A 22,485-nucleotide genomic window follows, 5' to 3' on the forward strand; every position below is an offset into this window, starting at 1 on the left:
GTCCGTTTGCATTTTTTCGTAGAAAAATGCAACCGGATTTGACCCACGGCTTGTGTATTTGGCGTTAATTCAAACCCATTGACCTACGGCTTGCCATACATGCTCTTGACATTGGTTTAAGACTACTTAATGGACTACGGATGGTTTTGGTAGGCATAGAAGCCATTTCTGAAGTCCGTTTGCGTTTTTCCGTAGAAAAACGCAACCAGATTTGACCTACGGCTTGTGTATTTGGCGTTTCTTCTATCCGTTTGACCTACGGCTTGCCCTACACGCTCTTGACATTGCCTAAAGACTACCTAATGGACTACGGATGGTTTCAGTAGGCTTAGAAGCCATTTCGGAAGTCCGTTTGTGTTTTTTCGTAGAAAAACGAAACCGGACTTGACCTACGTCTTGTGTATTTGACGTTTCATTTGTCCGTTTGACCTATGGCTTTCCATACACGCTCTTGACATTGCTTTAAGACTACTTAATGGACTACGGATGGTTTAGGTAGGCATAGAAGCCATTTCCAAAGTCCGTTTGCGTTTTTCCATAGAAAAACGCAACCGGATTTGACCTACGACATAGAAGCCGTTTATGAAGTCCGTTTGCTTTTGTCCATAGAAAAACCTAATCGGACTTCAAAAACAGCTTGTATTCTGGGCGTTTCTTCTATTCGTTTGACGTATGGCTTGTTATATGTCCCCGCCCAACCTTTTTTGAGGAGGAAGCTTGTCTCTAAGAGCAACGACGGCGCTGTTGTTGCTCCCTAGAGGACTTTCATGTGTAAAGGTGAGAGTTGAGCTTCGAATGTATTTTGAGCTGGTCAAATGAAGTCAAAGACGCTCAAGAGGAGTGTCACATGTCGATCGGTTTTTAAAAATGCTAGAGGAGAGTGAGAGAGAAGCTCTGTGGAGCGCTGTGATGGTTTTTTGAGCAAGCAATGAGCCACCATCTTTGCCTTTTGTGTTTTCTCGCTCCTCCATTCCCCTTTTCTTCTTCTATTCTGCTCTCGTACTAGCCGCGGCGCCGACGGAGCGTGTGTACGCTCGCGCCGCTGGTTCTTTGCATAGAGAGAGAGAGAGAGAGAGAGAGAGAGAGAGAGAGAGAGAGAGAGAGAGAGAGAGAGAGAGAGAGAGAGAGAGATTGTGTGTGCTTTACATGCTGTCACTAAGAATGTCGAATGATGACAGTAAGATGCAAACGTTTCCGTTGGTCATGCAGGGATATGCAAACTTTTTGTTAATGTATTTAAAGCTTTTTTATTCTATTTTTGGATATACAAAACAACAAATTAAAATTAAGTAACAATAATAATTTGAATTTTAAAATTAAATAACAAATTTAAATATAAAATTAAATCAAAATTAAAACTAATGTGTGTGTGTGTGTGAGAGAGAGAGAGAGAGAGCAATGAGATTGTGCACTCACATACACTCGTATGTGTGCACAAAGCTTCCGGAGTAGCTTCCACATCTGCATAAAAAAAACACACACACACATTGTGTTACACACACACACACACACACACAAAAATAACCAAAAAACAAGGACAAAAGGCTTACCTGCAGCAAGTAGAGAAGATGTGATGGTGTTTGCGCAAGCCCGTAGTAGTCCAAAGGTGCAAATCTGGCCGCGAGTTGAGCGAAGAGAGAGAGAGAGAGAGAGAGAGAGAGAGAGAATGAGTTTTTGGAAACGCGCAGCAAATAAGCCCGAGGTTTTGTTTTTACTCGGCGTCGGTATACCCTGCTATATACGCGTTGTGAGCGGGATGAAAACGCACACAGCGCCTCTATAATGACCCGACACACACTCTTGGGAAGATACACACACACACTATGGGGCACCACTCGGCGTAGACAACACACCTGGCCGAGACAGGGAACACACCTCTGGAGTGAGAGGAGAGAAATTATCCACTTGCCCACTCCACACAGAGACACACACACACACACACACACACACCCAAAAAACTCAGCTCAAAAGAGGAGAATTTTTGATGTTTAGATACAAATGAGCTTGGGCCAACACCAATGGGGCAAACAGCTCACACAATATGGGTAAAAGATACCAGATACAATCACAAATTGGAGAAGAAGCTTCACTCACCGGAGAAGATTACACAGAAAAACAGCAGAAAAAGAGTGAGGAATTTGGCAAAATGGACAGCGCCATCGCGTCCGGAACGGCCCAAAACCCCAGTCTACAATGTCAAAGTGCTCAAATCCGACATCGGATGAGCAGTTTACGGCCAAAACAGGCTCCAAAAACCCAAAAAACACACCTGCGGCTGTTCCTCCTCTCTTCTCCACGTTTTTTCTGGTCTTTTCTCTCTTTTTTCAGTTCCCACACTTAGCTTTATTACTTGGGCACCCTTGGTCTTTCAGATGACCTCAAACGGACCCCGAACAGGCCAAAAACTGACCTCGCAGTGCATAGTTGTTACCTTTTTGCATCATCCGCACACCTGGCACGCAGCTTTTTTCCAATAATGCATCTCGCCACCACGTGAAGTGGCCCCAAAAAGTGGTCCTAATGATGACCTTTCTGCGTAACTCTCACAAGAAAACACCCACGTTGTGTCCGTCCTCATCCGCGTGCAAATATTGACCTCGTTCGCCATCCTGACGCCACTAGATGCCATCTGACGCACCTGCTTACCTCATGTCGTCGGCCCGCGGATAGCTTCCTCGAGAACTTTTACGCGCTATAAACTCCTCATTATTGTAGAAAAACACAGTAGTACTGGTAATAGTGAAAATCGATGCACTATGTACACCCTGTCCTACCTGTACACATGTGGGCCCTACATAACCACCTGGCTAAGGAAAATGGGCAATCCTTTATTTGATGCACCATGCATGTGTATGTACATATGCGCAATCCCTTGTTCCAAAAAACTCCTGACATAATTTGCCCATCCCCTAGCCTGCTAGATCATTCATGATCAGCAGCAGCAAAGAGAGATATGAGACTCGCCGCATCACAGGTCTCCTCATCCCTCACCAACACTGCTTGATCCACAGACAGCTCATCTTGCTCCACCATCATCAATCTAGCTTGATACAATTTACGACGCAACCCATTTACCCTTGATTTATGTAGAACACCATCCAGGTTAGCCAGCTGATATGTGCCATTTGGAAAACACTCCACTACCTTGAAAGGGCCTTCCCACTTAATTTGAAACTTCTTTTGGAAGGTGTTGTCCAGCTTACTATTGTAGCGCAAAACCAAGTCATGTTTCTTGATACCCTTACTTTTAACCTTTTCATTTATCTTTGCCAAAGCCTTATCCTGCATCTGCCCATAATGCTCCAATGCGCTCATCCTATCCAACTGGACCTGTTGTAACTGCAAGAGCCTCTCTTTGAATGCATCACTAGGAGGCCCAAGCAACTTCTCTAACATCTTGACCGCAGGCAACTCTACCTCCACAGGCAATAGTGCTTCCTTTCCATACACCAAATGAAATGGAGTAAACCCTGTACCTGTCTTCACCGAAGTACGGTAAGCCCATAATGCACTAGGCAATTCCAAATCCCAATTCTTTCCTTGGTGCTCTGTCACTTTCGAAAGAATCTGTACCAACTCACCATTGAATCTTTCATTCAAGCCATTACACTACGGGTAATAAGGAGTGGTATGCTGGTGCCTAATCTTCATCTTTGCACATAAAAAATCTAGCAGTTTAGCTCTAAAGCCAGGCCCCTTATCTGAAAGTAACTCCAGTGGCACCCCAAACTTGCAACATATTTCATCATACACAAATTTTGCCACATCCTTTGCAGTGATCTGTTTTACTGCTATAGCCTCTGCCCATCTAGAGAGATAGTCCACTGCCATCAAAATATAGCTTTTGCCCCTGCTTGTGATAGGTAACGGGCCTATTGCATCAATTCCCCACTTTTCAAACACATCAAACGCCATAATGGTTTTTCGTAGCTCTGGCTTCAACACTCTCTTCCCAAATGCTTGACACCTATTGCAAGACCTACACCAATGGTGAACATCCTTGTGCAAACTAGGCCATACATACCCCTCTTGCAAAATCTTATGCAAGGTGATCTTTAGAGCAAAATGGCCACCACATGCGCCTTCGTGATTCTCTTCCAACACTCTGTAAAGATCTTCCCGCCAAGGTACACGTCTCAACACGAGATCAGCCCCTTTCATGTATAAGACATCACCAATCAATTTGTACCTGTATGCTCTACGCACAAAGCCATACTTCTTAGACTTCTGAATCTCCTTTGGAATGATTCCTGTTAGCAAAAACTCCTCTTCTTGAGCCAAACTTTCCCGGCCATGATAAAGAGGTAAAGTGGTCCTCAACACAAATAGCTCCCCAATCATGCCTTGAGCTGCTTCATGTGCCTCTCCATTTAGTGCACGTTCAATGTGTCTGATACTCCATGCTTCAAACTTTTTTAACAGGCCTTTAATTCTGAAGCACATTTCCTTCAATGAGGTGTTCTTGCTCTTCCACACACCCAGCACTTGCTTCACCACTAACAAGGCATCACCTTTTATGCTCAACCTTCGAACCCCATGATTCAAACAAATGTGTAATCCGGCTTCCAATGTAGCATATTCAGCCTCATTGTTACTATGAGCATCCAATTTGAACCCTCTCTTGCATACTAGCTTCCCCTCTGGATCATAAAGTGCTATACCCCCTGAAGCTGCATCGTGGCTCTTTCTGTATGAACCATCAAAGAACAACACATGTGCATTGCTGATCTGTGGCACTTCTTCAACTACCTTTCTCACCACCTCTTCCTTAACAATAAGGGGATTCTCCTTGTAGGTCAACAAATCAGCTAGGGTAGCCCTTGTACTATCTTCCACTAGAAAAGAGAACTCAAACTCTTGCAGCTCAATTACCCATTTCTTCACCACATTTGACATGTTAATACCATTAATTAACTGTGGCAAAAAGGCATAACTCGTCAAGAAAACAAAAGGCCGTGGTAGCAAGTAATGACAACATCGTTGACAAGCAAATATTACACTGGCCATCACTAGCTCTACTTCCGATAACTTTCTCTCCGCTACCAACTTCACTCGGCTTGCACAATACACTGGCCTCATATAATGGCTGCCCTTCCCCTTTTGCAATAGCATGGCTCCAATGGCATCATCCCCTAGTGATGGATTGACATAAAAAACTTTCTCCCAATCAGGAGCCTGCATGGCTGACAACCCCCCTAACACCTCTTTCACCTCTTGAAACACTTCTTCACACTTGTCATCCCATTGCAATGGATCATGCTTTGCCACTTGCTGTAATGGATAAAGAAGCTGCGAAGACAATGGAATAAACCGTGCCATGTACTTCACTTTGTGTATAAAGGTTGCCAATTGCTTCGTACTCATAGGTGATGGAAGAAGAATAATAGACTTCACCTTATCTGGATCAGCCTCAATGCCATTTTCTGACACCATATGGCCCAATAGCTTCACCCTTGGCTGTGCTAGATGACATTTCTTTGGATTTAGTTGTCCTCCACATTCATCATATCGAGCCAATACCATCTGCAGCTTCTCATGGTGTTCAGCCCTACTGCTAGAAACACAGAAGTCATCCATAAAATCCTTAACACAACTACCAATGAATGGTTCCAGCACCCAATTTGCTCTTTCTTGATAGAAAGATGGTCCATTTGACAACCCAAACGGCAACACTGTGTAGCAATAGCAGCCCCATGGCGTAATAAATGATGTCGTTGTGCGGTCTTTAAGAGCAATCTTCAATTGAAAATAGCCTGAAAAACCATCACACACACTGTACCTCTCATAACCTGCCACTGAATCCAAGATCTGATCGATGAATGGAAGAGGATATGGGTTCTTCTTAGTGGCTGCGTTTAAGGGTTTAAAATCTACACAAATTCTCCACTCCCCATCCTTCTTTGGACTGACTACTACTGGACTCACCCATTCTATGGTCTCCACTGGAACTATGAACCCTGCCTTCAATAACTTGTCCACCTCTACCCGCAAGGCTTCCATTTGCTCTTGACCCATCCTTCTTATCCTTTGACGCACTGGCTTAGCACCTTCTTTCAGCTCTATATGCATCTCTTCACCCTTGAACCCTCTGATCTCTTCATATAAAGTAATGAACAAATCAGGAAAACTAGCAAGCATATGCAAAAATATATCCTTCTCCATAGCTGAGAGGTCTCCACTAATCATTTGCGTCATTAATTCCTGCTTCTTTGACAACTCAACTTTGGTTTGCATCAGCCCTTCAATCACTTCATAAGGCCCTTCACTTTCATCTTCAACTTCATTCGCAAATGCGACTAAACCACACTCCTGGATTTCTTTATCCATCAAAAGAAATGCAACATCAGCATCCTCATCACTGCTGGTAGTGCTATCACTGTCCTCATCTGTCACCGTGGAAGAGTCTTCATCACTAGACTCATCCTCATCTTCATAAATCTCCTCTAATCGTTTCCTTGTGTCCATATTATAAAGCTTCTTGGTACCTGTCTTTCCATAGAGGCTAATCGTACCACGTCGCCAATCTTGAACAGCTCCCACTGCACGTAACCATGGTCTGCCCAGTATAATAGGATATGCTCCCAACCCTGCTGGCATCACATGAAAATCAACCACTGCCTTTGCATCATATGCCTCCACTTCTAAGCTCTTTACAACACCCAAGCATTTTACTTTTTGATGGTTTGCCAATCTGATCCGAAAACCTGACACCCCAGCCACTGTGAGACCCATCTTCTCAACGCATGAGTGTGTTATGACGCATATTTGGGCTCCGCCATCCACATAACCTTGTCCCAAATTTTTCCTTTTATGCCACACATCTACTATTGGACAAATGTCTAGTAGCTCATCCATTGCCAACACCTTTACTGAACCTCTCTCTGGCTCTTTCTCCATTGGGTTAACCATCCTCTTCCACTGTCGCTTTAGTTTAGGAACCATTTCTATGAGCTGCCCAAAAGTAACATCTGCCTTCCTGCTCGTCAGATCCTCCTTCAAGTCATAGCTTAATTTCCCATCCCCTAGTGGAAAATCTGAAACATGAAACTTTCGACGAGCTCTCCTTTTCCTCTTGGCCTTGACATCCTTGCCTTCATGGCTCTTTCCTTTCTTCTTACTAGGACTTGGGGCACTTCTTCCTTCCTTTTCCTCTGTGGTCCTCTTCCCAATAGGCATCACTAATGTATCCTCTAGCTTTGATGCCTTCTCCAAGGTGACTACACTTAGCACTTTTGTCTTTCCCTTTTCCTCCTGGGTCAGTCCACTGGTTCCTTCGTCTCCCTTAATTTCGATGCCATAATCATTTGACCTAGTTAACACCTGTCTTGGCAATGGATACATGTCTCCCCCCATCCTTGGTGGCTTATCACATTGCGGGCTGATGTGACCCAACTCTCCACAATTATAACATGTGGGCGTCTGCCTCCAAAACCTACCATTGCTTTGTCCAACACCATTCCTAGGCCTTTCTTCACCTCCTTGCTGATTTGCAAACCGCCCTCGACTTTGATTATTTCCCACTTGACCTAGCATGTTTAGGCTGAGATTCTTCATCAAATCAACCACTTGCCTCATGTCTTGCCTTAGGCCATCATCTTGCACTGCTGTAGTGACCAATGCTGGCATAACCTGAGTAGTAACAGGAACCACTGGTTCATGATGAACCCCTGACATACGACCTTGTAAAGAGTCCATAGGCTGAAATTCAGACCTAAGGGGCAAAGACTCCACCCCTAACTGGCTCATTTTCCTCAGCTTCCACTCTTTGTTCCTTGCTACCTCTAGTGCATCTTCATATGTCCTAGGCTTCTTTAGCTCCACTCTCCAACGTATATTCTCCCAAAGACCAGCCAAGAACCTGTCCTTCTTCATCATGTCAGGCGGGGGTACCTATGGTGCTAAAGCCTTGCACATTCGCTCCCATGCCAATGAAAACTTACGTATGTACGCATCTACTGGCTCACCTTCCTTTTGCACCAAAGCCTGTACTTCTTGCCACACTTTGTCAAGGTCTTCTATCTTCACAAACTCCACTTCCAATCCATGCCTTAGATTGTCCCAACTCAATCTTATAGGTGGATCAGCCATACGCAACTCCTCTTCAAATGCTTTGGACCAAGCTCGTGCATCACTCTTCAAACAAATTTGGAGAAGGCGTAACATTTGCGTAGGGTCATGAATCTGGTTGCTAATGCAGGCAACCTCCATCTTTTCCAAAAATTCTTCCACATCTTCATCACTTCTTCCATGAAACTCGGGATAAGAGAAAGCCATGGCTACCCAAATTATGATGCTTTGAGAACCCCTTCGAACACACGTACAAGAACCCAAAACTTTTTACTACCCAATCCCCAGAAACCTCAATGGAGCTCAGCTTTAGATGATAACAAACACATGCACATCAAATGAGTTTTCATAGTTGATCATCGGAATTACAACAGGCAAAGGACATTCCAGGATCTCTCTCAATCTTCTTGGCCCAAACATAAAGACTATGCGCTGCTGGAAAAAGATCTTCCTGGACACATAACATTAATCTGAATTCTTTGAGTTAAATGAAATGGAGTGAATTGAGGGCCATTTTGATCATCCATTAAAGCCAACCATGAAGCTCCCAAGAAGGCACACCTGACTCAACCTCTGATTTTGCCAAAATTTCAGCAGCATAACAGCATAAATGGCTCAAAATACCAAAAAACCAGCCATCATAACTTGGGAAAATTTCGACAGAGTTTCCCCAGAAGTAGAGCAGTAGGAACCCAAAATATAGACTGTCTATGTACGCATAAACTATCAACAATAGAACCCGAGCATCAAGTAGGACTCACTAGTACATAGCCTATGGCGAGGTCACGAAAAGGGTGCTCCAGCTACCTGTATCACCGAAAGGATCTCCACATTTGAGAATCCCCCAGCTCAATAAAAACCTCACGCTATCGACCCTCACACGAAAGCTAATGCAAATCGCGTATAGTCAAGTCTCAGAAATGACTATCTTCCAGACCAAGTCTCAGAAATGGCTGGGACTCCCAAATAAAACCATATATGGCTCCACAAAGGCGTACAATGGCAGTTTCCACAAGTAACGTACAATCCAGCAGACAATGCGCTCAAATAGGCGCCTAGTGATGCATTCCCACAACAACTGCAAGTGACATCACTGCTAGTATATCACTGTACTCCAGCTACCTGTACCTGTGTTAATCACCTGTACATGTACCTGTACCTATAACCTGTAACCTATAATCTGTAATCTGCAACCTGCAACCTGTAATCCCGAATCTCGAAGCTTGAAGCTCGAAGCAGAAGATACTCGAAGAAGATCCTCCGTGGGGGCGCCAAAAGAATGTGAGCGGGATGAAAACACACACAGTGCCTCTATAACGACCCGACACACACTCTTGGGAAGATACACACACACACTATGGGGCACCACTCAGCTTACACAACACACCTGGCCGAGACAGGGAACACACCTCTGGAGTGAGAGGAGAGAGACTATCCACTTGCCCACTCCACACAGAGACACACACACACACACACACACACACCCAAAAAACTCAGCTCAAAAGAGGAGAATTTCTGATGTTTAGATACAAATGAGCTTGGGCCAACACCAATGGGGCAAACAGCTCACACAATATGGGTAAAAGATACCAGATACAATCACAAATTGGAGAAGAAGCTTCACTCACCGGAGAAGATTACACAGAAAAACAGCAGAAAAAGAGTGAGGAATTTGGCAAAATGGACAGCGCCATCGCGTCCGGAACGGCCCAAAACCCCAGTCTACAATGTCAAAGTGCTCAAATCCGACATCGGATGAGCAGTTTACAGTCAAAACAAGCTCCAAAAACCCAAAAAACACACCTGCGGCTGTTCCTCCTCTCTTCTCCACGTTTTTTCTGGTCTTTTCTCTCTTTTTTCAGTTCCCACACTTAGCTTTATTACTTGGGCACCCTTGGCCTTTTAGATGACCTCAAACGGACCCCGAACAGGCCAAAAACTGACCTCGCAGTGCATAGTTGTCACCTTTTTGCATCATCCGCACACCTGGCACGCAGCTTTTTTCCAATAATGCATCTCGCCACCACGTGAAGTGGCCCCAAAAAGTGGTCCTAATGATGACCTTTCTGCGTAACTCTCACAAGAAAACACCCACGTTGTGTCCGTCCTCATCCGCGTGCAAATATTGACCTCGTTCGCCCTCCTGACGCCACTAGATGCCATCTGACGCACCTGCTTACCTCATGTCGTCGGCCCATGGATAGCTTCCTGGAGAAGTTTTACGTGCTATAAACTCCTCATTATTGTAGAAAAACACAGTAGTACTGGTAATAGTGAAAATCGATGCACTATGTACACCCTGTCCTACTTGTACACATGTGGGCCCCACATAACCACCTGGCTAAGGAGAATGGGCAATCCTTTATTTGATGCACCATGCATGTGTATGTACATATGCGCAATCCCTTGTTCCAAAAAACTCCTAACAGCGTCGGTATCTGCGTCGGTATACGCGACAGAAATTGAAATTTGATTTTTTTTTAAATTTGACCTCCCTCCAGTATTGCCGATGCACATACCGATGCCCGCCAATGACGGCGGTAAGTTGGCGTCGGTATTCAAGTGATCTCTAGTAGTGTCTCTCTCTCTCTATATATATATATATATCACTCTCTATCTCTCTATTTCTCTCTCTCTGTCTACGTACCCTATCTCTCGTTCTCTCTCAATCTCAATCTCGCTCTCGCTATCTCTCTTTCTCTCTCTATTTTCCCATTTCCCTATCTCTCTCTCTCTCTCTCTCTCTCTATATATATATATATATATATGTATATATATGTATATATATATATATATATGTATATATATATATATATATGTATATATATATATATATGTATATATATATATATATATATGTATATATATATATATATATGTATATATATATATATATATATATATATGTATATATATATATATATATATATAGAACTCTCTTTCTCTCTCTCTCTATTCCCTATCTCTTTCTCTCTCTCTATTTTCCCATCTCTCTCTCTCTCTCTCTCTCTCTCTCTCTCTCTCTCTCTCTCTACTGATCGAACGAGCGACTGAGCTAGGGAGATCCAGATGCCCACGACTGCGGGGGACTACACAACATCGACAGAGGCTGCATCAGAGGATCCAGGTCACTTTGGCTCGACATGCACAACGTCCGGTCAGACTACTGACCATGGAGGAGATTGATGAGATCCGCCAACGACAGATTTTGGATCTCCTATGATCTACCTATACCAGCTAGCTGTTTTAGCCGTTTAGTCCACACCCAGCAGTTTAGGATTCCGTAATATTTTATTTTGTCATTTTGTCATCTTTTTACTCTGACTTTGTATCAGATCCACCACATTGTAACTTTCTTGTCTCATAGGTCACTTTGGCCTTTCGAAGACGTTAATATAACATTTCATTTCATTTCTCTCTTTAATTTTTCTTTCTTTAATTTTAATTTCCTACGCATACATTAATTCTCTCTCTCTCTCTCTCTCTTTCCTACACACACACACACACGATGTAGAGAGAGAGAGAGAGGGGTTGGGGGGGGGGGGGGGGGGGGGGGAGTGACATAATACCTGCGCAGCAGGTTTCAGCCAAGATTTGAGCAGGCAAAAATGGCCCCTGCACGCGCGGGTTTCCCTTTTTTCCCCCAAACGTTTTTGCATCGCAAACTGGTCGATATACCCGTGGGAATTTGCGTCGATATACGCGTGTCAAATAATGCCTTTCCAAGCGTATATCGACGCGTATATCGATGCATATATCGACGTGCTCTAATTACATCAATATACGCGTGGAAAGGCATGGCCGTCGATATATGATGCGTCGATATCTTCATGTTATGTTGTAGTGCCTAAGGAATATGAATTCAGACTAAGGGATTCTTGTAGGCACCGGCATTCTTGTAAGATTGCTTGTATCTTGGTGTCAATCTTCTTGTGTGTCTCTTGATGGGCTTCTTTCACAACCTTAATGGCCTTGGTAAGGGAGGCTTCAACAACTTAGGCTTTTGTGAGTAGAGATATAATCCTTGCTTCTTGATGCCCGATAAGATCCTTTTTTTGGTGCGGCATCCACTTCAAGGAAGCTCTTGCGTGAGGTCCGGGTGCCAAAGTATGACATTGGGGCTCTCTTTACTTGCCAAAATGAGTGGTCTAAATGGGCTGCTTGAACTCAAATCTTTACAGTGGGAGGATTGTATGACCCTTCGCTTATACCTAGTCTCTGTTAGAAAAAAACTTGAGCTAAAATCTCCAAGAATAGACTATGTGAACATGTGGTTTGACGAGAGTAGGCTAGAATTGAAAGTAGCAGCATGCTTTTGGCCACATCGCATTGCGACCAGCAAGGGATGAAGCTTTAATGTGACCTCTGCAGAGCAGCCCATAGTGAGCTTTAATTGGGATGCTTTAATGTGACGTAGGGCAGGTGAAGCTTTAATGAAAGCTTTGCAGGAGGACATAGTGAGCTTTTATTGGGATGCATGTGTTTGACGGTCAACAGTGCAACCAGCAGGGGATGAAGCTTTAATAGAATCTCTCAAAGAAGACAAGGGCGACAGGTAGTGCAGAAGGAGCGCATAGCAGAGTAGTGCCAGTGCTAAAGGCTATCTTGGCTTGAGCGTAGGGATGGGATATAACCTAGCACCCCCTAACACGGAAACCCTTACCCATGAGAAGACAATGAAGGAGGAAACCCTAGAGCTGCGAGTAGAGAAAAAGGGGTGTTATCACACACACACACACACACACACACACACACAAAGAAGAGAGAGAGAGAGAGAGAGAGAGAGAGGAAGAGGGAGGGAGATTCGTGTTTATTGCATTGCTTTGGTTGGATTGTCTATTGTTAGCTTGCTATTTTTCTACGTACTCACTCTACCAAGTCTCTACATTAGGTTTTTCAAGGTTTTTATCCTCCTTCACTATCTTCTTGTTGTTCCCTCCCCAACTTTGGTCCTTAGGCGCCACCTTCAACAAGTGCATTGTTTGCTATATTGGATGATAGTCCTGTCAAGCATTTTTTGGATGAGCATAAAGTCATTAGATCATGCCAAAAAGCTTGTAACTAGCCTCATGTATATATGTGTAGATAGTGCTTCGAGTCTTGGAAGTGACAATGTAAGAATTCATGTACAAAGGTTTGGTTTTGCCAGGATTGGGTGTTGATGTTTGGGGTTGTTCAATTCCCCAAAACATGGTTTTCAATAAGCATTTTCAGTCGTTCTTTATAGCTTCTAAATCGAACTTGTACATCATGAACTATGTGCGTCCGAAGTGGGTGGTCTCAACTTGGAAAGTGGTTCCAGATACATGCAACAAAGGCAACTGGGCCAGCTTGATGATCTCAAATTATAAATTTTTGGAGATTGCTGAGGCAATAGTCTCCAAGCCGTGCTTTACGGCATCCCATTTGGTGGCCGGAGTAGTGAACTATGCTCCCGAGGAGTTGGTCCTCAGAAGGGGTCAAGCTGGAAAATTTTTGTGGGGAAAGAAGGTACTTGGGGAACAGTGGGAGGAATGTGTCATGTGACACTGGGATTTCCCACATGAGAAGAGGGAAGGGGAAAGAGGGGGGTATAGGGGGAGGATGGGGTGCCCATTAAGGGTGTATCAAAGGTGAGAGGAGCTCTCTCAAGGCTTGTCTATGGGAGATCGTGGGCTTCATGGGAGGGAAGATGGCCAATTTTGGGTTCCACCACCTAACTCGGCGCTTTTTTTTTTTTTGGTCCCTTGGACAGTACTTGCCACACCCCTCTCCCTTGGGTTAAAGGTCACTGGCACCTCATTTCCTACCCAAAAAAGGCAAAAAATGAACCAATTGAAAGAGGCCTACAAGGAGAGCATTGTCGGCTCACAAGAGAGAGAAAATCTTTGGGGATGAAAGATAAGAAAGGCCCCCATTTTAATATCTACAACACCTACAAACTTTCCAGAGAGCTCATTTTGAGCAAGAGAGAGTACACCCCAACTTCGGATGGCCATATCTCTCTCATTTTTCCTTTGTTTTTTGTCTATGGATTCTCTACTGACATCTACTAGAGATCAGCTACGTCACGATGTCCTTGGTTTATCCTAATTTCAAGTGTGCTTCATGCTAGAAGGGTTCTTCATAAATCTTTATAGGTGCTTATCACAAGTGGTTTCGGCAGTGCAATAGTTCTTCCTTCCGACAGTGTGACTCATGCAAGGCTATAGCGGCATTCATTTTCCTTGTTTTTGCATGCTAATAGCGCCTTGTTAGCTCTAGTAATACAATTTGTTGCTCAACGTTTGGCATTCTTCTATAGTTTCATTGTGATGCAGGTTGCCTCTTCTCTAGTACTATGATTTGTACTCAACTTTTGGCATTCTTCTATAGTTTCATTGTGATGTCGGTTGCCTCTTCTCTCTTGTTGCATCACCGATTGCACCCTCACTTCTATTTTTTGATTGCTTTTTGTTGTCAAATTATACCAATTGGTAATCCATGCCTAATGTTCAAGCCCTTGCTATTGAAAATGTTCCTTGTCTTTTTCTCCACTAGTGGCTTTTGGTGGTTCACATTCTGATATACAATAGAGAAGTTTAGGTTTTGGTCTAACTCTCTATCTTTCAAAGGTTATTTTCAACCTCTTCCACTTAGCTTGCAATTCCATATTTTGCGCTCTTGAGGAGAGGTTTTTTTATAGTTTCTAGGTTGCTACCTTTTGGCCTACTTTGTAAGAACCGGTTTGAGTGATGTACTTGCCCTCAAAACTTCCACCATTTTGGCATTTCAAGGGATCTTTCATGTAATAGAATTGAACCTCTTTTTTGGAGAGAGAGAGAGAGAGAGAGAGAGAGAGAGAGAGAGAGAGAGAGAGAGAGAGAGAGAGAGAGAGAGAGAGAGAGAGCTGAGTATGTGGGGGGTGGAAGACAATCATGTATGTAGAGAGGGGAAGTAGCAACGAACATGTAGACAATCATGTATGTAGAGAGGGGAACTAGCAACGAACATGAAAATAGTAAGGGGGAGAAAACATGTAGTTTTACCTTGAGTCCATGGGTCTAGTTGTTTGAAGAGCCTAAAATCTATCATGGGTACGGATAAGATGCATGTTGGGACCATGGGATGCATACCGTGAAGTGAAGAGAATCTTATTTTGGCTACACAATCGCATGCAATAAAACACATGTTGTTGCGTGTAAATAGAATTCCTGGCACTTCATCTTAGAAAAGCTTTCTAGGACTGCCTCATTATGCCCATACTCTGCAAACCCTACGAGTAATGCATTCCATGATGTTGTATCGTGTATAGGGTTAAGCCTTCATACCCTTTCTATACAACTAAAAGGAAATCATAGCATTGGGCGTTTCCTTCACATACGGTATTGGGCATATCCTGCAATAAGCACTCCATGAAAGTACGCCGATCAGCATGAACTAGCAATAGCCACATTGGGCATATCCTGCAATAAGCACTCCATGACAATAATGCACTCCATTAGACAAATCAACATGAACTTAGTGTACTTGATGATCTTCTTTGGATTTGTATTAAATCATGGTCACATATATCCTTTAACAAGTGGCTACACGTATGCAATCAAGGTAAAATTAACCTTAGGAAAGGTGGTTAGCAAAATGAAAGCCCTAACGTGTAGTTTCGGAGGGGTATCGTAAAAAGTGACAAGAAATGAACGTGGATCACACGTTTACGTGGGGCTGGCAAAAAGCAAATAGCAGCAGGTAGGGTTTAGGGTTATAAAAGGAGGTGCTGCCATCCCCATTTTCCATTTTATGACAGCCATCGACCTCCGCTTCCTACTCACGTTGTCGTCGTCTAGGTTGTTCTACGGCATCCTTGGCCTCCATCCCTAATATAGCTACTCCACCATGACCAACCTTTGGCAGACGCTTGCAGGTATACGCAAAAGGTCTGTAGAAGAGGAGTTGTTGCACCATGATCATCAGCAACCATCATCACCAACAACTTATGATCAGCTCAAGGATCATCGGCTGACAGCTTATGGGTGACAACCGGCCAAGATCAGGAGCCGCATCAATGGCGCCTCCCTCGCTAGTAGCTGTAGACACTCTTGCAACGAAAAAGATCAAAGCTTTGCTCCTCATGTGCAATTACAAGTCGATGATGCGGCAGCAAAGGTTGTGAATGATGATGGCACCCTGGGCTCTCGTATAAATGATGATGGTACCCATCATCTCCTAATGGACATGGAGGTGGCTTTAATCTTATTGAGCTTTGTCAGCGATGCTCACAGTATTGATGCAAATTCCAAGCTATAAGGGCTGCACAATCAACAACATTGTGTTGGGCTAGCTTCTGATGATGATCATCAATGGCAGGCAGAGCAGCACGCCAGCGTCAAAAGCCTACCTACAGCAATTGGATTCAAGAAGATGAGGCGACACATAAAGATCCGCTCGTCCACAGCAACGTCTAAGCATATTGCGGGCCACCATAAAAAGGGTCATTGGATCATTGAACGGGAGGTATTGAGGCCAGAAGGCTTAATCAGAATCAGGCTTATTAATTGCTGCAACTAATTAGCTTGGTGTAACGTGCAGATAGCGCCTTATAAGCTATAAGCTGGGCCAATCCCATAGGGTTTTGCTTCTTAATTCTTTGGTTACCCTTGCCTCCTCGCTCTTACAAAATGATGAACAAATGCTTAAGCAAGTTTTCATGGCTATTTGGTTTAGATTTGAATTTGTGGCGTATTAATTGCTATTGTTCTCTCTAGACATTGCAGTACTTGTGGAATTTTTTAACCCTACAAAAGGTGAGTTATATGTAGCATTACTTATTTGGCTTCTCTCGGTATGGTTCCTCTTATCTTGGTAGTGCATATCTTGTTCACTTCTTGCAAGGTCTTTATGCTTTACAACTTTGACCTCCCTCCTGTCTATTGGTTCATAGAGCCTAATCTAAAAGGCTAACTTTGTCAATTTCTAGTCTTTTTTACCAAACGATCGAGCAAAATGTTTTTGTTTTTTTGTTGAGACTGCAGTAAAATGGACAGCTCAGTCCCTTTCTGACATTGCAATACTTATTCGACTTTTTCAACTTTGTAAAGAGTGACTTATTTGGAGCATTACTACTTTGCCTTCTATGTATATACCTTTACCTTACTGTCTCAATTACATTTGCATTAAATGAGGAAACTTATAGGAATTAAAAAAATCAAAGAATACTAATGAGCTTGTAGAGATAATATGCATTACCTGACTAACCTTACTCAACTCTTCAAAGGGAACAATATTTAAAGCATGTTCTTAACCTCTTCGGACGTTGAACCTCACATTGATACAATGTTAACCAAAAACATTGTGGGATTGTGGGATCACGGGGGGAGATCGGGGGGGGGGGGGGGGGGGGGGGGGGGGGGGGGGAGAGAGAGAGAGAGAGAGAGAGAGAGAGAGAGAGAGAGGGAGGTGGGGGGGTGACTGATTTTGATGAAGCTTGATTAGCTTAATTTACAAGTAGCTCAAAGATTTCTTCAAAAAAGACATCTTTACATTGAGGGTGCCAATAAATATCCCAGTTGAAATTCATGGTGAGTGTGGTGCAAAAGTAGAGATAGACTAATGTGGCTTAAGTATCTAAAATAATATTGTTAGTGGTTGTGTCCTTTGTGTGGAGGTGTAGTGAAAAGAATGAACTAGAAATTGACATTTCTTTACCTTTTAAAAAAATGGCAAGTATGAAGAATATGACACATGTTTTAGAACTGTAGAATTATTAGTAAGAGTGAAACCTTTAAATTTTTAGCTTGTAAAACATGCTAAATTTATTATAAGATATGTTTTAGCTATTACAAGGTGTGATGCGACAGGGGAGATCGAAATACATTGATAATGAAAAATACAGAGTACGCAGAATAAATAGATGAAATAAAGAATCTGTATGGATGTAAGATAATTATTACAAGAGGAGCATATCTTGTTTCATAACCTCTTGACCACCCTCGAGCTATCTCAATCTCAATCTCAATCACACTCTCACTCTCAATCTCAATCTCAACCTCGTGCACAATCTCAATCTCAATCTCAATCTCAATCACACTCTCAATCTCAATCTCATCCACAATCACACTCTCAATCTCTTGATGGCAACAACGATGATAGTCGGAATTGCAATACAATCAAAATCTCAATATCGTGACATCTTGTACATATCATGTTTCACACATTGCTTTCTTCATCGTCTACAAAATAGCCAAAAAAGCATACTCGTGCAACCAATTCAACATGATAATCAAATTCAAAACATCATTTTGTACCATCATAAAAGAGTGCAATATATCTTGATGAGCTACCAGGTAGGAGAGGGAATACCTGGTAGGTCATCAAGATATATTGCACTCTTTTATGATGGTATAAAATGATGTTTTGAATTTGATTATCATGTTGAATCGGCTGCATGAGTATGTTCTTTTGGTTATTTTGTAGACGATTCAAAAACCAATGTGTGAACAGGATCTGTGCAAGGTGTCATGATATTGGGATTGTGATCGTGTTGCACGTCCAATTATGATCGTTGTTGCCATCAAGAGATTGAGAGTGTGATTATGATTGAGAGTGTGATTGAGATTGAGATTGAGATAGGCTGGGGATGGTCGGGAGGTTATGAAACGAGCTATACTCTTCTTGTAATGATTATCTTTCATCCATATAGATTCTTAATTTCATATATTTATGCTGTGTAGTTTGTATTTTTCATTATATCAATTTATTTTGCTATCCCTTGTCCCGTCACAAGTGGTATTAGAGTAGTTTTGATTCTGCGCATCGATGAAAGAATACAAGAAACGATTGAAGAAAGAAGAAGATAAAAGTGGAGGTAAAGGATCAAATAAGAAGAAGTGAAAAAAAAACGATGATGATGATGAGGATGACAATAGGGAGAAGCGACAACCAAATCGTTCTTAAAGAACGCTAAGTTTAAAGAGTTTGATTGCATAAGAAAGACATGCAAAGATTTAGAAGCGTGGATTGAAGAACTCTAAGATTTGGATTATGCTTTCAATATCAAGAACAAGACCACGAGACTTTCAAATGCTTGAGAAAAGTTATCGATAAGGCAACACGTACCAAGATGGCTCAATTGGAGACTTTGGCGATGCGGATGATAAAGGTAAGTCAGCTATCCATTCTTTGTGATGCTTTATGTCTTTGGTACGTCATTGGAAAGCTTTTGTGATTAAATTTATGCGTAAAATAAAAAACCTAAAACTAAATGTCTTAATTGATCCGGGTAGTACACATTACTTCTTGTCCTTTGAATTGACTGAGAAATTAGATTGAGAAATTAAACGACTTGTGGACTTAACTACTACTGATAATAAAAGGTTCACAAAAGAGCTAATTAAAAATCTGTCTTTTTCTTTGAATGGTCAGAATCACAGAGAAATTTTTTATGTCATAGACATAGGTCTGCATGATGTAATTATTAGCATTAATTAGATGACTAAAAATCATCTTTTGATTAATTGTGAAGAAAGAAGAATATCTCTTTAATCATTTGATGAGAATAGTCACACTTTTCCTGAGAAAGAAAGAGATTCTAAATCTAGTTCTGGCCATGTAATTGATAAGGTGACTTAGACAAGAGTATGAGACTTTTATAACTTTTACAAATGAGTTAAAATATGAACCTAGGAAAAAGAATATTAAAAATGATTGTTTGTAGAAAAGCTTCTAGATGAATTCAAGGATATTTTTCGTGATGACCCGCTATGTATGCCTCCTCCTAAATTAGTAGACCATGGGATGTGTCTATATCCACAATCTAAATCGTACTCTTGATCTCCTTATAGATTCAACATAGATGAACTTAAGGAACTTAAACTCGAACTAAAGGACTTGTTGAAAAAAGGGCTAATCAGACCTAGTGTGTCTCTTTGAGGTAGCCCTCTTCTTTTCTAGAGAAAGAAGAATGGTACTTAGAGGCTATACATTGACTATATGATCTTAATAAACAAACCATTAAAAATAAATATCATCTTTTGCACATTGATGAGTTGCTAAGACAACTTAGCAGTACGCACACGTGTTTTCAAATCTTGATCTTTGATCTCGATACCACCAGATTAGAATCAACAAAGGAGTTATTTTTAAAACTGCTTTCCATACACAATATGGGTTCTTCGAGTTTATAGTTGGCTTTTTGTTTGACTAATGCATCCATGATATCCATGTGTTTAATGAACAATATATATTATCCATATCTTGATGACTTTATTTTGATGCTTTTGAATAGTATATTTGTTTATTCTAATAATGAAAAAGATCATGAATTGTATATATGGGAAGGGTAATCTCCAAAGATAACATTTATATTGATTTTGACAAGGTCCAGGCAATTAAGAAATTGTTGATACCAAAAACTATGAGAGATATGAGGAGTATTTTGGATTTAGTACAATACGAGTGAGCACATATTAAGAATTTTTATAAGATTGCGAGACGTCTAACTAAATTAATAGAGAAAATTAAGAGATTTTTATAATATGAAGCATGTAAATTTACATTTGAAACACTGAAAGAAGAGGATTGAGAATTATATTTTGAAGATTCTAGAATTGGAAAACCCTCCTTTGGTTATATGTGATCCAAGGGGAGAACAAATGGGATGTGTTTTATATGAGAAGAAAAGAGTTGTGATATTATATGAATATAGAAAGTGTAGAAGACATGATTTGAACTATCTTGTTTATAATTGAGAATTATTTAAGAATATATCTTCACTCGTCCATTACAATAATAGGTAGAAGTGATGGCTTAAAACTATTATGTGAGTACAATTTTGACTTGAAATATTTGGCTAGAAAAGAGACAAGGTCACCAATATCTTGAGTCGAAGACTGATATGTAATATAATTTATGTGGTCTGTAGAGATTTGATTGATTAAGTTTGATATGTAGTGAGAATAATGATCATTTCTACTCTAACATTATCTCTTATCTAAATCCTCATGTGGGAAAGATGTTTGAGAGAAAATTTTGTTTGGATAAGGTTAACTTGTATTATCATGATTGCTTATGTGTGTCGGAAAATATCTCTTTGAAATATCAGATTTTGTAAGAATGCCAAAAATATTCTTTAGATAATTTTGTTTTAAATAAAACATATGAAATAGTGAAATAGTCATTCTAAAGGAAGAACTATAACTCATTTTGATTGCAACTTAGAAGTAAGATTCTTCTTATAGTTTTGGTTAAGTGAGATGTATCCTGTAAAAGTTACCTTCTTGTAGTTTTGATTAAGTGAGATGTATCCTGTAAAAGTTACCTTTTTGATTGACTTCGATGCTTTGTATGCTGAAAACCTGTCCTTTCAACTCTGAGGACAGAGTTAATTTTGATAAGGGGAGAATGTAATAGGACAAATTTTTGAAGTTCTTAAAATTGAAAAGAATGTAATACGCCATATCTTTCGTTAAGCATGATTTGAAAGATTGTTGAATAGTCTATTAGATAGAGAGTATTAGTCTTATATAAATAAGTTTAAGATATTGAGAGAGAATATATATTCTCTTCTTTTTTAAATAATACACTAAATAAATATTTGATAAAGATTAATGTATCACAAATAGTCTGCTTATGAACAATACAATAGAAACGTAATTAATGTTGAGAGAGAAAGAGAGAGCAGAGAAATAGAACCCCAAAGTGTGTAGAATACACACATGAGATGATATATATATATAGAGGGGACCTGGGTGCCATATATAAAGAAGCCATATATTGAGTAGCTTCACATATAAGCTCAACACCCCCACTCAAATAAGGATTTCTAACTATGGATGAAAAAACCCTTGGGGGATCAAGGGAAAACCCCACATCTCTATATACACCCAAGTTATATTATAAAAATCATTGAATGTAAAAATGTTCATGAGGAGCTACATCACTCCTTTTACAATGAATGTTTTATGAGGACTTACATTACTCCTATCCTATCAAATACAATAACGAATACAAAGGTTCAATAAAGAGGTGTAAAGAGTATCGATTAGCTCATAATCAGAAGTGTCTCCGTGAATCTGATGTGTAGCTTGTCATCAATATGGTGTCACCAAACATGTTGTCAGGACACCGGCAAGGCTGGACTAGACAAGGGCAGGGCCGAGCTAGGCAGTGTGGAAAGGGAGTCCAACTAGGGCAAAGGGCCAGGGGCTATGCTATATAGTGGGTGGTTGGGTGGTTGGGTGGTGGACTCTCAGGTTCTAGTTCCCCTTGTCCTACATTGGTTTCAAGAGCAAGGTTCCTTTTTTGGGAAAGACACAGTTTTGGAGGAGCGGAGCCACACAATTGTGCATGATTTGGTGCATGTCAGGGTCAAGGGGACGTGGAGCATCCCTCCTGTGAGGAGGATGACAAGGCAAGATCCATGGGCAACCCCCCTTGCACAGAGGAGCCTCCAAGGCAGACTTGCAT

The sequence above is a fragment of the Adiantum capillus-veneris genome, chromosome 9 (genome assembly GCF_014529385.1).
Source record: "Adiantum capillus-veneris isolate H3 chromosome 9, ASM1452938v2, whole genome shotgun sequence".
In the NCBI taxonomy this organism is placed as follows: domain Eukaryota; kingdom Viridiplantae; phylum Streptophyta; class Polypodiopsida; order Polypodiales; family Pteridaceae; genus Adiantum; species Adiantum capillus-veneris.